Source organism: Adiantum capillus-veneris, chromosome 12 (genome assembly GCF_014529385.1).
Source record: "Adiantum capillus-veneris isolate H3 chromosome 12, ASM1452938v2, whole genome shotgun sequence".
In the NCBI taxonomy this organism is placed as follows: Eukaryota; Viridiplantae; Streptophyta; class Polypodiopsida; order Polypodiales; family Pteridaceae; genus Adiantum; species Adiantum capillus-veneris.
This window is the reverse complement of record NC_140942.1, coordinates 95,108,367-95,123,484: the sequence shown is the minus strand read 5'-3', so window position 1 is coordinate 95,123,484 and position 15,118 is coordinate 95,108,367. Positions and strand designations below refer to the sequence as shown.

At 40.2% G+C, this 15,118-nt stretch overlaps 1 pseudogene; it reads left to right on the top strand.

Moving 5' to 3' along the window:
• The first annotated feature begins 770 nt into the window (after window positions 1-770).
• LOC147446165 (uncharacterized) lies at window positions 771-12,793 on the top strand (annotated as a pseudogene).
• Window positions 12,794-15,118: the final 2,325 nt, after the last annotated feature.

Below are 15,118 nucleotides of genomic sequence, written 5' to 3'. Positions count from 1 at the left end.
AAGTGGCTGAGGCCACAAAAATGGCTCACCTCAGGATTCTAGTAAATGAAACATAACTTTTATATATGACATCAAAATTTCATGAAACTTCTTAATTATGGGTTCAAGATATGAAAACGGTTTCTAAATACAAAATTTACATAAAAAGCTTAATTTTAAAAAAAAATCTAAAATTAGCGAATTTGACATAAAAATGCACTCCACTACTTAACTTGGAGAAGTAAAAAATGTTGGTAGTCTTTGTATAAGGGTTAAAAAAGCTTGGTAAATCTATCACATACCTATTAAAGGGAATTTTCAAAGACGTATGAGCCTACTTAACAATGATTTGATTTACTTTCAAAAGAAAATAAAAAAGAGTTCTCCATCTACACAAATTAGTTGTAGAAGATGGCAATTGAAAGACATCTTTAGACCTTCATTTAGCTTTGTCCTATTTTTTATCAACTCATATTGAGTGTTGGTCATAATTCCTTGAAACCATTTTTTATTTAGATAACTAACGTAGTGTTGGGAAATTTTCTACACAGTCTCAAAAAGCTAGAAAAGTGGCTGATTTTTAATAGAACTAGTGTTAAGGCTCTCTATTTTTGTTGTCATCTTGTTGAGAGTTTCTTGCATGCTTTGTGAATTCAATTTTCTTCCCATGTAGGACTCAAACAAAGAGGTTTTGGGTGAAGATGACTTACTTGTGGTAGTTGTCATGAATGAACCATTGAAAGAGTAACGAGGCATCTCAAGAAGAGTTGTTGTCAAACGTGGATGTAGAGATGAAGAAATCGGTGAACTCAAAGCGTGCTCTTCAGGTTGAGAAGAAAATGGAACCAGAGGTTGCAAGTAAAATGCTGATGAGCTAATGTATCACATAGTTTTAGGTATCCTCATCATGAATGATCCACTTGCCACCCACCCTTGATCTTTGCACTCTATTTGTGGCATGTCAAACATGCATTCGCTTATCTCATCTATCGTTACTGGCAAGAATTTTTTTGGGATTTGCTGCATTTCCAACTTATGATTGATCAGCGATATTGATGGTGTAGTTGTATGTGATCAGAGGTGAACTGGTCAGACAACTGGAATTTGTATTGGTGCTAGAATTTCTAACCCTAGCTAGAAGAATGAGATTTTTAGTGGTCTTCTTCTATTGGTTGCATAACAGGCCTAATGTAGAATAAGTCGAGTAGTTCCTCTTCTGGTTCTTCTATTGTTTGAACTAGAACCTCTTCTTCTCTAGAATAATAGAACTTGATCTTGGTCTTATTGTAGAATCCAAGCAATAGTAAACTTGACAAATCTTTGATTCTTACTGTCCCAGTAGAGAATACCCAATCTACCTCATAGGGTCCTAACCAAGATATTTTCAAATTTGTCTTTTTTGGTCCAAGTTAGGACTGGTACAACATTACTAAATCACCTCCCTAGAGCTCGATCTCTGACCTTGATTCTATTGTCATGCCAATTCTTCCTTCTTTGTTGCACCACTTCTTGTTCCAATTAATCCCTCTGTCTTATCTCATCCAGTTGTAGTAATTCATGCAGTCATTGTTTCAGATTTGGATTTGAATTTATCCCATGCCTCAACTGCCAATTGTAAGCTTGGAATGAAAAATTCCATTGTCACTACTACTTCTATTCCATAAACCAACTTAAATGGCGTCATTCTAATAGTGACCTTGTAAATAGTGAGGTATGCCCATAACACTGTCTGAAGTTTGGCATCCCATTGATGTGGTTTCTTTTGAACAACTTTAGTGAGAATCATTTTTTATTGTTTTATTGTGCTGATTTTAGCATGGCCATTACCGTTCTTTTTTGGAACCACCATTGTGGGAAATAACCAGTCGCTGCTTTCCACCTCTGTGATGAACCCAACTTTTTAAAAAAAATGATTTCCTCCTTGAACTTCTTTGTGTAATTAGGATCTATTTTGTACCTCTGTAGTTGTATTGGTCTGGAATTAGTCTTAAGTGGTATCTGATGCTGTCACACTTTTGGATCTACTCCTTTTAGATTTGTATGTTCCCATGAAAATACATCTTTGTATTTCTGGAACAGTGCCTTGGCCTTCTCTTTAATCTCTAGTTTTAGATGCTTATTGATTTTGATCATTCTAGGATTTTCCTTTGAATCGAGATTCTATTCTTCCACTTCTTGATTGGCTGGAAGTAACCAGTTTGGCCAACCTCCCTTTCTCTTGGCCAACGAATTTTCCTCTTATCTATCCAAATACCATCATCATAGTCATGAAAACGATTGTTGACTCCTGGTTAACATTTGGCAGGAGTACTACTGGAGTTTATTAATCCAGATTTGATGAACCGTTTGCTAACTCCGTTCTTTCTCTGGTTTGAAGTTAGTTTTTTTTATGTAGACTATTTTGGTAATCCACCATCAATTTGAAGTGACCATCAATTTGGTAATCGAACATTAATCTGAACTAACCTTTCTTTAGAATCTAGCTCAGTAAATGTTTTTTGTACATTGAGGTTTCTGTCATTCAACTTATTTCTTGTCCATTGGTACTGCTTTGAGATCAGCTTTTGTTAAGGAAACAATGTTCATGGAGGCAAGCATCCTCTCAATCTTCTTGATTTCAGACTTCTTACATAGTTCCTTTGGTCTCAGAGCTTTTCTCCATGTTTTGGTGTTGCTTGTCTTTAAATTAGTTCATCTACTAGAGCCTTGGATAGCTAAGGTTTGTTTTGCATAGTCATGTACGGCTCTAGTAGTCCTATGCCATGGTCTTCCCACCAACATGCCATAGGCTTCTTGAATGTCTAGCACCAGAAAGCTGGATTTGAACTTTTGTTTTCCCACTCTTATCTGCATTTCTCAATAATTACAATGGCCTAGACTATGCGATGATCGACCATTCTCACTATGAAGAGTGCTGGTCTCATCTCGGGTATTCCCAATTTTTGCTTCAAATGTTCACCAAGAATGTTCACTCTAGCTTCTCCATCTAGAATGACACCATACAATGGTTCCCATTGTTTTTTGAGCTTATGATCTATGTGGATCATAGGAACTTTATTGTCTTAAATAGTTGCCATATCCATTGTTCTGGACTCTCCTTTGTCTTTTCTCTTTTGTCTATTGAAGTTTGGCCTCCTTACGTAATGTGTGTCTAATATTGTCTAGTTTCACTGTTAACTTCTGGATCCGTTCACAAGCCTTCACATAAATTTTATCGTGCTCATTGCTAAAGCAGCTTCTATCTGAACCAAAAGAATTCTCCTCTTGAGTGTCTTCACAGTTCCATTTCATTGTTTTGCATCTGGCTCTTGAGTGGCTCTGTGATGAATCCACTCGATCCCTCCCCAAGCCAATATTTGTAGACTCGACCAAGTCTATCTTGACTTGCTGTGCTTTATTTACCAAACTCTCTACTTGACTATTCAAAACTAGACATTGTCTTCTCCTTCATGGGTTGCTTCAAATGTTCACCAAGAATGTTCACTCTAGCTTCTCCATCTAGAATGACACCATACAATGGTTCCCATTGTTTTTTGAGCTTATGATCTATGTGGATCATAGGAACTTTATTGTCTTAAATAGTTGCCAAATCCATTGTTCTGGACTCTCCTTTGTCTTTTCTCTTTTGTCTGTTGAAGTTTGGCCTCCTTACGTAATGTGTGTCTAATATTGTCTAGTTTCACTGTTAACTTCTGGATCCGTTCACAAGCCTTCACATAAATTTTATCATGCTCATTGCTAAAGCAGCTTCTATCTGAACCAAAAGAATTCTCCTCTTGAGTGTCTTCACAGTTCCATTTCATTGTTTTGCATCTGGCTCTTGAGTGGCTCTGTGATGAATCCACTCGATCCCTCCCCAAGCCAATATTTGTAGACTCGACCAAGTCTATCTTGACTTGCTGTGCTTTATTTACCAAACTCTCTACTTGACTATTCAAAACTAGACATTGACTTGGCAAGTTTCTTATGAATGGTGCAATTTATAATTTTGGTTATTTTGGAAGCTTCTTGGATAGATCCTCAATAATCTTAGCTACTAATGTTATTTGCTCCCGCCATTCATCATCTACCTTTTCCTTGCCCTTACCCTTCCAAACCACTATTTGTTGTTCCCATTTCTTGTGCTCAGTAGTTTGTTCATTCTCTTCTTCTAGAATTTCTTCAATGACAACCCCCTTACTTTGAGTAACTACCCTCATCGGTATTGACTCTGGTGGTTTCTATTCGGCTACCTCTCGCTTCCATGAGTCAGGACATTGAGCTATAAAGTGGCCATACTTTCCACAAACGTAATAGTTTATGCTCCTCTTGGAGAAGTCTCCTCTACCCCTACCCCTTTTAGATACATTCGCGTAACATCCCTGGCCCACTCCAATGCTCGTGCTCACTTCATTTTATTTAGACCTACTGGCTCCATCAGCCATGGGTACTTTTGGCTTGGCGATTGCGATCATTAACAAATCCTTACCTTTCTTGAAATGGAAAATTTTGATTCAGCAATTGTTCTATACATGACCAAAGGCCTTACAATATGTGCATAGGGAGTACTCATTAGACATATGGTACTTTGACTTGCATTTGGAGCACCAAAACTTTGTCTTTTGAAGTGAAGGTCAAGTTTTTGCAATTTCGGTGAATTGTTTGGGCATCTCTTCTATCTCTTGGTCCACGACCCTTTCTTTTGTCTTTTGCTCTTCTCTTCTAATTCACTCTCACATGTATTGGAGATGGAACTAGACCCCGAACATTTCTCTATCAAAGACTCACTATCACTCGTTTGTCTTCTTTTATGGACCTTTCCTCTATAGCTTGTTGCTCCAGATTTAGTGTGTTGTACAAGATCATTAAATTTGTTAGTTGGTGTTGGAACTTCTTTCTCTTTCAGTTTCTTGCTACAAAAACCATTTAGAATGTGGTTTGGGTGCATATGCTATGCTTTAATGAGAAAAAAGGGTAAAGGATTAAGACTATCTATTGGGTCTTACACAAAGACTGGCGTTTTTGCAGATCCCTCTATTGGTTCTCCCGAAGCTATTGAATCTCGAGATGCAAAGCCCAAGCATGCTTCTGATGGTAAGTGTTACTTTTTTGTTGTGCTTATGAGCTGCATGCCTTTGCCATTCTTTTAAAATTTCTAATTTTAGTGTCTATTTGAAGTATGAGGGTAAAACACCTTTTGTCAAAGTGGTATTCATAGATAATAGGGAACTCGGATTGGAAGCTCTTTGTTCAACTTTACATTTTGATCAATTTTCATGATTTGTTCATAATAACTTTAGGTGGTTTAGAGCTTTGTTTTTATCGATGATGTGTCTTTGAGAGTGAGCTTAATTTGTGAATCTGTTATTGCTTTTCATTAATTAGGAGGTCAAGTAGTGTATTCCTGCTAAGAATGTTGTATGCTTGTTTGCCAAACTTAACTAATTTTGATGTCTATCAAAATTGTGCAAGTTCTGTGAGATAACGAGATATCATGAGATGAAAAGCAGTACAATGAGGAATAGGTTTGTTAGTATAGATGGGTTATGGAATGGATGACTAGATGATGATACTGACATTCACGGATACATGAGCCGGAGTAGGGTATCCACGCAATTCCTGCAATGGTCTTCCACTTGTGCCATCTATGACAAAGTGGAAAGCCAAAGGAAGGCAAGGGGTGAGTGCTTATTGTAGAGATTACTCGATGTCTCCATCTACAGGTATAGCACTTATAGTAATTGTGCCCACAATAGCTCTTTCGAATATGCTTGAGGAGATGCAAGTGGACTCTAAAATTGTGCCTAGTGATCTTAAAGTTAAGAAGAGAAATACTAGGGGGTTTTGGTACTCATTCAGCTTTTATTCAAGTTCTGAGGAGGAAGAGACATTCGAGGAAAGGCCTGGTTCCTTTGGGGGGTTGGGGGAGGGGGGGGGGGGGGGGGGGGGGGGGGGGGGGGGGTCATTTAATAATTATGTGACTATCACATGAGTGTAACAAAAGGGATGATTAAATTTTATATTTTCTTACATTCTTATATACAGAAGGGTACCATAAAATAGAATTGGAATTTTTTTTAAAGAGATTGAACAGAAAAAGAGTCAACCAACATTCCAAGCCCATGGTGGCCATGTGAATAGGCTTGATTCAGGGAATTTTAGTGTTTGGATGCTATAGATGTTCACAATTCCACTTGGTTTGAGTCGTAGTGAAAGAAGATGAGGTAAAAAATGCTTCCTGTCTCATGAGAACCTCCCTCTAATGTCTATGATGAGCATGCTAAAGGGGAAGCCGATTGTCGATGATGCAGTGCATGTATATATTGTTGAGAGAAGGTATGGAGTCAATCAGGGCACACTACAACAAAAAAAGGTGTCATTGACGCAGATATCCACGCACTGCGTCGCTATGTGCGTCAATATCCACGTCCCTGTGAACCTCTCGCTATTTGCGACGCAGATATAGATGCAGAATTAGATGCAGATATAAACGCAAGAAGCGACGCAGATAGCGATGACCATAACAAAACAAAAAAAATCTTGGGCAGAGGGCAGGTAGCCTGGCATGTGCCCAGTTAAAAGATGGACACAGCCACAGCCAGACTTCCTGCCCTCTGCCCAAGAAAGCTAGAAGCACCAAAATCAACCATGCTCCCGCGCGCAGAAATTTCGGTAGAGTTCCCTTTGTTTTTACATAAAATTTAAAAAAAAAACCATATCATGTATACGCCTCCTACATGCTATCCATGTAGGATCTCACATGAGATTTAAGGCCAATGAAAGACAAGTACAGTACCAACTGAAAATCATAACCATAACGAGCCATAACCATAACTTAAAAGGATAACCATAACTTAAAAGCATAACCATAACGAACCATAACCATAACTTAAAAGCATAACCATAATGCAGATAACCATAACCATAAACAAAATTAACAATAACCATAAGCATAACCAGAAAGTTAAACATAACCATTAACAAAACCTGAACCATAACTATGTCTATACAAGAATAGGAGAAATAACCATGTCTATACAATGACAATGACAATAATCATAACCATAAGGGAAACAATAACTGTCTGAACAATAACTGACTGTACAAAAAGGAGACACAGAAGCGTGTTTGTGTCTCACAAAGCATATATATAAAATCTGGTCCACTAATGACTAGGCGTCGCAACCTGCACATACAACAACTCACAAAATTAGTATTGATATTACTTCACATATACTTACTTAATTAAATCAACTCACACATATTAACGTCTCACCTCAAGCGATCAGCGAGACTGTAAGGCCTCCCAGTCTACAGGCTCTCCTGACGCTTCAAGATCATTCAATACTTCATAGATACCTCTACGATATCCATCTGACTCCTCCTGGCATGTCGGAGCTCGATGCATCCCAAGATTCTGCGTTTATACAAAAATCAAAATAATAAGAATACATGATTCATCGCATTTTAAAAAACGCCATAGTTAAGATTGGATTAGAAACTCACAAACTCATACCGAAAGGTGTCGAAGCCTCCGCTGCCAAGATGAGATGTCCCCCTGGTCATCTGTCGTACCTGCGCGGCTTGACGCGGCTGTCTGAACCGCGTGTCCGCTGTCCGCTCATCCTCCCTGATCTGCAGCCACGTCTTGTGTGGGATGCCCGAAGGCTTCGGCGAGCCGATCCTGAAAGCCTTCCGAGCTGCATCTCGTCGATGTTTCACAGTGTCCCATGCAACACCCTTGATCCACCTCCTCGGAACAACGGAAGAACCCGGAGCAGGCTGGTACTCTCTCAGGATGGTCTCCACTATGTAATTGACTTTGTCCCCATCCTGATCTCTCTGTTTCTTCTGCTGTCAATTTGTTGTGTTCTGAAATGCTTTCCATGCGACCACAATGCCATGTATGTATGATACTTCCAGTCACATCCAATAGTCAGCTCTTCCTCTTCTAGAGATATGGGTTCTCCGATCTGTCGAGCTGCTCTCACTATCTTGTCCAACCACGCCATTGTAGGGAATTCAGGTAGAGGAGCGAGATAGTCTGGCAAGGGTAAGCCTCTAGTCATTCAACTTCACCTGAAATCCTGTCCGCTCCCTATTGCCTCTCTCTTTCTCTTCTTCGTACCTTTCAAGCCATTTTTGCATCGACGTTGAATTTAGTATACAAAACTTCATGATCTTTTCTCGCATGGCCAAGTTCATTTTCTTTGGCACCCCTTGCCCTTGGGGCTCCTCTCCCACCAGTCTTGCATCCTCCTCATCGCTCCACAGTCGAGGCATTTCTGGGTCAGAAACGGATAGAAATTCGGTCGTCAATACAAGAGACTCTTGCACCAGCTATCCTTCTGCCATGCTCCCCTCTGGACGCGCTTTTTGGCGAACAAAACCCTTAAGTGTTTTCATGAACTGCTCTAGAAAGAGCATCCAACGACTATGGACTGTACCCGCCACTGTAACTTCATCTACTACATGGACGAGCAAGTGCATTTGGATAGTTAGGCAGCTTGTGGGTAGATACTTCTCAATCATGCAAACTGCCTCAATGGAGTTAGCCCTTGCGATTGCAATAGATTCCTCCCGTATCTCCTTGGAAGAGATCCACCGCACTAGCTTTGAAATCTTGTATATGCAGGTCCGCACTTACTCTGTTAAACACCCCTTGATCGCAATTGGAAGAATGAATTACAAGAACTTATGCCAGTCGTGCGATTTCAATCCTGACAGTTGATCGTCACGGGTGAATGCTGTCTTGAGACATCGCATATATCCTGTTGGCGTCCTGAACTCTGAAATCACGCTTTCCACTTGTCGTTCTTCGTTTTTTAGCAATACCCATGGCTCTCTTGGAAGTTTTGTTTGGCCAGCTGCATTGGTGAAAGGCCATAGCTTTGGCATCTTTCCAACTGACTGCAAATCATCTCGTGAAGCTCGATTGTCTTTCATTCCCATGATTGTCTTCCAGAGGAGCTCTCCCACATTCTTGAATATATGCATTGGATCCAGCAAATGGTTAATTAGTAGATCACCCCAGTACGGCAACGTATGGAGAATGGACAAATGTTTCATTCCTGGAACAGGTTTCCCCTCATGTTTCTCCCATCGGTGACGCCACTCTTGTACATGCATAGGACGACATTTGACGCGACCAAGCTGACCTTCGTGCAAGTGATGGCCATCTGAAGATAACGGTGGTGGCCTTGATATATTGTCTTTCGAAGAGAGGCAGAATAGCGCACATCCAAAGATTTCCCGCAAATTGGACATGCATTGTATCCCGAAGTTGTTAGCCCTGCATATATGAAAGCATGAATCAGGCCAAGGCAAAGGGCTTGCGAATAGCGAGAATTTTGTAAATCAATAACCATTACTAGAAGCTTCTCCGTATCCTGGCCAATCATGTATAGTCCACATAAGAAGTCCATGGATCCTTGCATGGTGTTGTCCTACTGGTTCAACCGCATCTGCTATGTCGATCCCATGCCATAACTCTTGGAGCTCGTCAACTAGTGGAGCTAGATAAACATCCATGTTTTTTGCCTTGAACTTACCAGGTACAATCAAGCTTAATATCAAATGACCCTTCTTGATGGCAAGCCGCGGCAGGAGGTTGTAATTGATAAGGCACACAGGCCAAGTGCTCCATGACGAGCTTCCCAAGCCAAATGGATTGACTCCATCCATTGCCATGCCCGAACGTAAATTGCGTGGTTCACTCTTAAAATGTGGTCAGGTATCTTCAATGTGCCTCCAAGCCTTTGAATCAGCGGGCACCCTAAATGTTGCGTCAGTGGATCTATTCGTAGAATGCCACCGCATCAAGTTTGCAATGAAACCACAATGAAACATGCTTTTTATCCTAGGAATAATAGGGAAATTCCGCAACACTTTAGCTGGCACTGTCTCGCCAACTGCATCTTGTTTGTAGCGCATTGCTCCGCACTTAGGACACGATAGACAATCTGCGAATTCATTGCGAAAAAGAATGCAATCATTTGGACATGCATCAATCTTGTTGTAGTCCAAGACAACTAAGGTCAGAAGTTGATTTGCGTCTGGCCTGGAGGGGGGCATTTCATTGCGAGCCGGGAGAAGTTGCTCCCGCAATAATCTGTTTAAGCCACATTAAATTAAAAATCTCTCCGAGCACATCACCGTTGCAATCGGAAAATCTCTTTTGTAAATTACGTACCTAAACAAAGCAGTGACGCTTGCATCTGACCACTCGTACATTGACTGAAGATTCAAAAACGCCAGACAAGTACGAAGCACAGATATTTTGGCGCCTTCATAGATTGGTTCACGTGCCAACTTCCTCAACATGTCTTCAGAAGATAGGCCCACGGCTTTTGGTGCTGCTTCGTTTGCGTTCACCTCGCTTGTCTGGAAGAAGGCATCCAACATCTCCTCCATGCCGTCGTCTTCTGTCTATAAGCCCCTTTTTGCTTCCATCCGTGGCTCTATATTGGTCGCACCTTCACGCATAATCTTTTTTCTCTCTCTCTCTCTCTCAGATGTAGGTGCTATGTCGCAGAAATCAATGCCCGTTCCGTAGGAGTCGTATCGCAGATTCTGTACGGTTTCTCTAGCAAACTCTCCGTACTTGTGCACATGCTCATTAAATATCCTACGCTTGCGCAGGATTTGATACTTGCAAAGCGTGCACGAGCATGCAATCTTTTCCTCCATGTTAGTTGATGACGTTGCCATTTACAACGATTATGAATGTTGTTTTAATATATATATATATACTCCTCACAATGTAAACTACCTCGCATTCTCTAGTCTTGCCCAATCTCCGTACACCTCGGTCCAGAGGTGTACGGAGATCAAGACCACCGAGTCAAAATCTCGTCTTTATTGGTCAAATCCTATATGGGTAGACACATACGTGCACTCCCAGGTGTACATGGCAATGCATGTAGCAGGCAAAACCCCTTTGCCTCTTTTAGTTCCATAGTTTCTCCTCTATCTACGTACCCTATCTCTCGTTCTTTCTCTCTTGATCTCACTCTTGCTATCTCTCTTTCTCCCTCTCTCTCGATCTCGCTCTCGCTATCTCTCTTTCTCTCTCTATTTTCCTATTTTCCTATCTCTCTCTCTGTCTCGCTCTCCACTTCTCTATCTCTCTCTCTCTCTCTCTCTCTCTCTCTCTCTCTCTCTCTCTCTCTCTCTCTCTCTCTCTCTCTCTCTCTCTCTCTCTCTCTCTCTCTCTCTCTCTCTCTCTCTCTACTGATCGAACGAGCGACTGAGCTAGGGAGATCTAGAGGCCCACAACTGCGGAGGACTACACAACATCGACAGAGGCTGCATCAGAGGATCTAGCTAGGTCACTTTGGCTCGACATGCACAACGCCCGGTCAGAATACTGACCATGGAGGAGATTGATGAGATCCGCCAGTGAGACAGATGCTGGATCTCCTATGATCTACCTATCCCAGCTAGCTAGTTTAGCCGTTTAGTCCACACCCAACAGTTTAGGATTCCATAATATTTTATTTTGTCATCTTCTTACTGTGACTTTGTATCAGATCCATCACATTGTAACTTTCTTGTCTCATGTCTCATAGGTCACTTTGGCCTTTCGAAGACGTTAATATAACATTTCATTTCATTTCTCTCTTTAATTTTTTTTCTTTAATTTTAATTTCCTAAGCATACATTAATTCTCTCTCTCTCTCTCTCTCTCTCTCTCTCTCTCTCTCTCTCTCTCTCTCTCTCTCTCTCTCTCTCTCTCTTTCCCACACACACACACACACACACACACATTTCTCTCTCTCTCTCTCTCTCTCTCTCTCTCTCTCTCTCTCTCTCCTCTCTCTCTCTCTCTCTCTCTCTCTCTCTCTCTCTCTCTCTCTCTCTCTCTCGCTCTCTCTCTCTCTCTATTTCCTACACACACACACACACACACACACACACCTCTCTCTCTCTCTTTCCTACACACACACACACACACACCGCTCTCTCTCTCTCTCTCTCTCTCTCTCTCTCTCTCTCTCTCTCTCTCTCTCTCTCTCTCTCTCTCTACGCACACACACACAGACGATGTAGAGAGAGAGAGGGGGAGGGGTTGGGGGGGGCGGAGATGGACATAATACCTGCGCAGCAGGTTTCGGCCAAGATCTGAGCAAGCGAAAATGGCCCCTGCGCGCAGCTTTCGCTTTTTTCCCCCAAAGTTTTTTGCGTCGCTATACACATGGATATACGCGTCGATATACGCGTGGAAAATAAAGCCTTTCCACGCGTATATCAACGCACACTGCGACGATGCGTATAGCGACGCACGCTAATTACGTCGATATACACGTGGAAAAGCATGGCCGTCGATATATACGCATCAATACCTTCATGTAGTGTTGTAGTGGAAGGGCAAGCCACAACCATTCTTTTGGGAATGATGTGAGGAGGCCACCTCTGCAACAACCACTTTCAAGAATTAATAGGCGAATTGCAATGTAGCAAGTACCTTGATCGTGTGTTGGTGTTGTCTCAAGGGAATCTTAGCCAAACAGGCACCATCAATCCAAGCACTATAATTCTCAAAATAAGAGGATGAGAAAGAGTGATTTTTTGGTGTGCCAAGAAGTCATCTAGAAAGCCAGGCTTGTCTCCTTAGAAAACAAGGATTCAGTCATCCATGATGGCGGGTGAAAATGACATAGAGCATGATTCTATGAGGAGTGTAGGTCCGCCATTGGTGACATGCATTCTAGTAAATGTGATATTCAATCGTATCAGGGAAGGCCTATACAGGGCAGTCAATCATGTGAATTCTCATTCGGACTTGATATTTTCTCATGATGATGCCAACAATAATAAGAGATTGAAATGTTAATATCAAGCATGTGGTGGTGTTTTCACAAGTTGCATGTGGGCAATAAAACATGGATGTAGCATATCATGAAGATGCATCATCCTTGGCTTCCTATCCTAGTTGACAATTGCAAAATGCTAGGGGTTTCCACTCCTTATTGCACTGCTCCATGACAAGTTGGGAATGAAGATTATTGAGTTTTCTTTGGAGCCTCCTTATTAAAAATGCTGCTCGTTAGTGTGGATTTTGGTTGAAATGATGGGATTTTATAAAAAATTGTAATGTTATCTATAGACAACATTTTCTACAAGCTTGGGGAGAAATAGACACAGGTTGTGACTGAACATGAGAAGTTTTTCTAGCCAAAGGTGGACCATTTTGTCCTTCTAGTTTTTTAGGATAAGAAAGTAAGTGGGTGTATAGTAGACAAAAGTAAAAGGAGATGGATGTTTTGACAAGTTCAAGGCACGTTTAGCTATGAAAAATTACTCCCAAGTTGTTGGTGTTGATTATGAAGAGACCTTTTTACCAGTTGTTTGCATTACAAGTAATTGAGTTTTTTTGGCATTTGCTGTTCAATTTGATTTAGAAGCTCATCAAATGGATGTGCGAACTGCTTTTTGAATGGTGATTTGGAAGAGAAAATTTTTATGGAACAACTAGAAGGGTTTTTTTATTTCAGGTAAAGAAGACCTTGTTGCTCAAATTCGTAAGCCTGCACTATAGGGTCTCAAACAAGCTTCACGGGCTTGGTATACAAAATTTGATCTTTTTCTCAGCTCCAAAGGATTCATCTCTTGCTCTTCAGACCCCACTTATATATAAAGCACCAAGGTGACAATTTTGTTATTCTTGCTCTTTATGTGGATGATACCATCTTTGTTTCCAATGATTTCGGATTTCTTCACCAAATGTTCAAAGTTATCATAATAGTAGAGAAACTAATCTAGAAAGAGTGAGGCCAAAGCAATTCCAAGCTTCGATCACAAGAGGATGAGCTTGACTTGTTGAGGCCTTTGGTAAAAAAATTTTCAATCATCTGGTTGCTTAGACAGTGTTCAACCATTATGATGCCTTTGCGTACTTCATATCGGACATAATGATAATTCACATGAATGTTGTTTGACTTATTATGTTGAACATAGTCTTTTGCAAGACTAATAGAACTCTAGTTATCACACTGCAAGGGTGTGCTAGAAAGAGGAGAATGACCAATATCAACCATCATTTATTGAAGCCAAATCAGTGCACAAGTTTCAAGTGATGCCGCAACATATACAGACTCAGTCGTAGAAACTGCAACACATCGTTTCTTTCTTGCTGGTCTAGGAAACAAGAAAACCATTTATAAAGAAGCAATTGCCACTAGTAGATTGCATAGATAAATGTGAGCTTGCCCATTCTGAATTTGTTTAACCCAAAAGAGAGAAAGATTACATAGAATTCGATGTCAATTATAGTCGATAGACCAAACCAAAATATGTAGTGCCTTTTAAGTATTTCAATACAAGCTTTGTTGCAAACCAGTGCTTAAGAGAAGGACGTGCAAGATGTTGTCCAAGATAATTAGCAACAAACTAAATATCAAAGTGAATGTTCATGTCAACAAATTAACACTAGTTCTGTAATTGGACACTTAAGTGTCCTGTTTTTCTACCAAGTTTTGGCAATTTATTTGTCAAGTTAGAAAGAAATTTTTTACACCTTGCTTCTACCATAGCTTGGTTATGACGGAAAGAAAACACTGGATTTTTCTACATATCAAAATACAATCTGTATGGAGAGAATTTTGGTAAGTTCTAAGACATAAATTTTAGTAAAATTTCAAGCTGTTTTGCCAAAAAAATCATAAAATTACTATATCTTTTTGTAGAGATGGACTTTTTTATGTTTATAAAAGCCAAGTGTTAGCACATAGGGTTATAAAACAATGGAATTCACTTTAAAGATAAGTTTTCAAGTCACATGCAAGCTAAAGACATAATTTCATACTTGAGCATGTGTTGAAAAAGAGCATAATTTTGGTGTTCCAAAGGTGCTCTCATGAAATTGGTACTATTTTAGTGCAATTTGACAACTACAAGTGAATTTATATGTTTAAACCAAGAAACTATGTATTTTTTGGGCTCCCTAACTCAATTAAATCTCGTTGTTTGAACTCTATCTTGATTTTTTATCATGCAAAAACTCTTGAAAATCTTGAGTTTTCCATGATAACATTGAAACCAAGGTTTTAGGCACCCCAATTGTATATGTACCGCACAATTTGATACATTTAGTTGATATATTTACATGGAAAGTTTGATATTATTTGAGGTTTTGAATGCTTATGTCTCAAGAATAAAA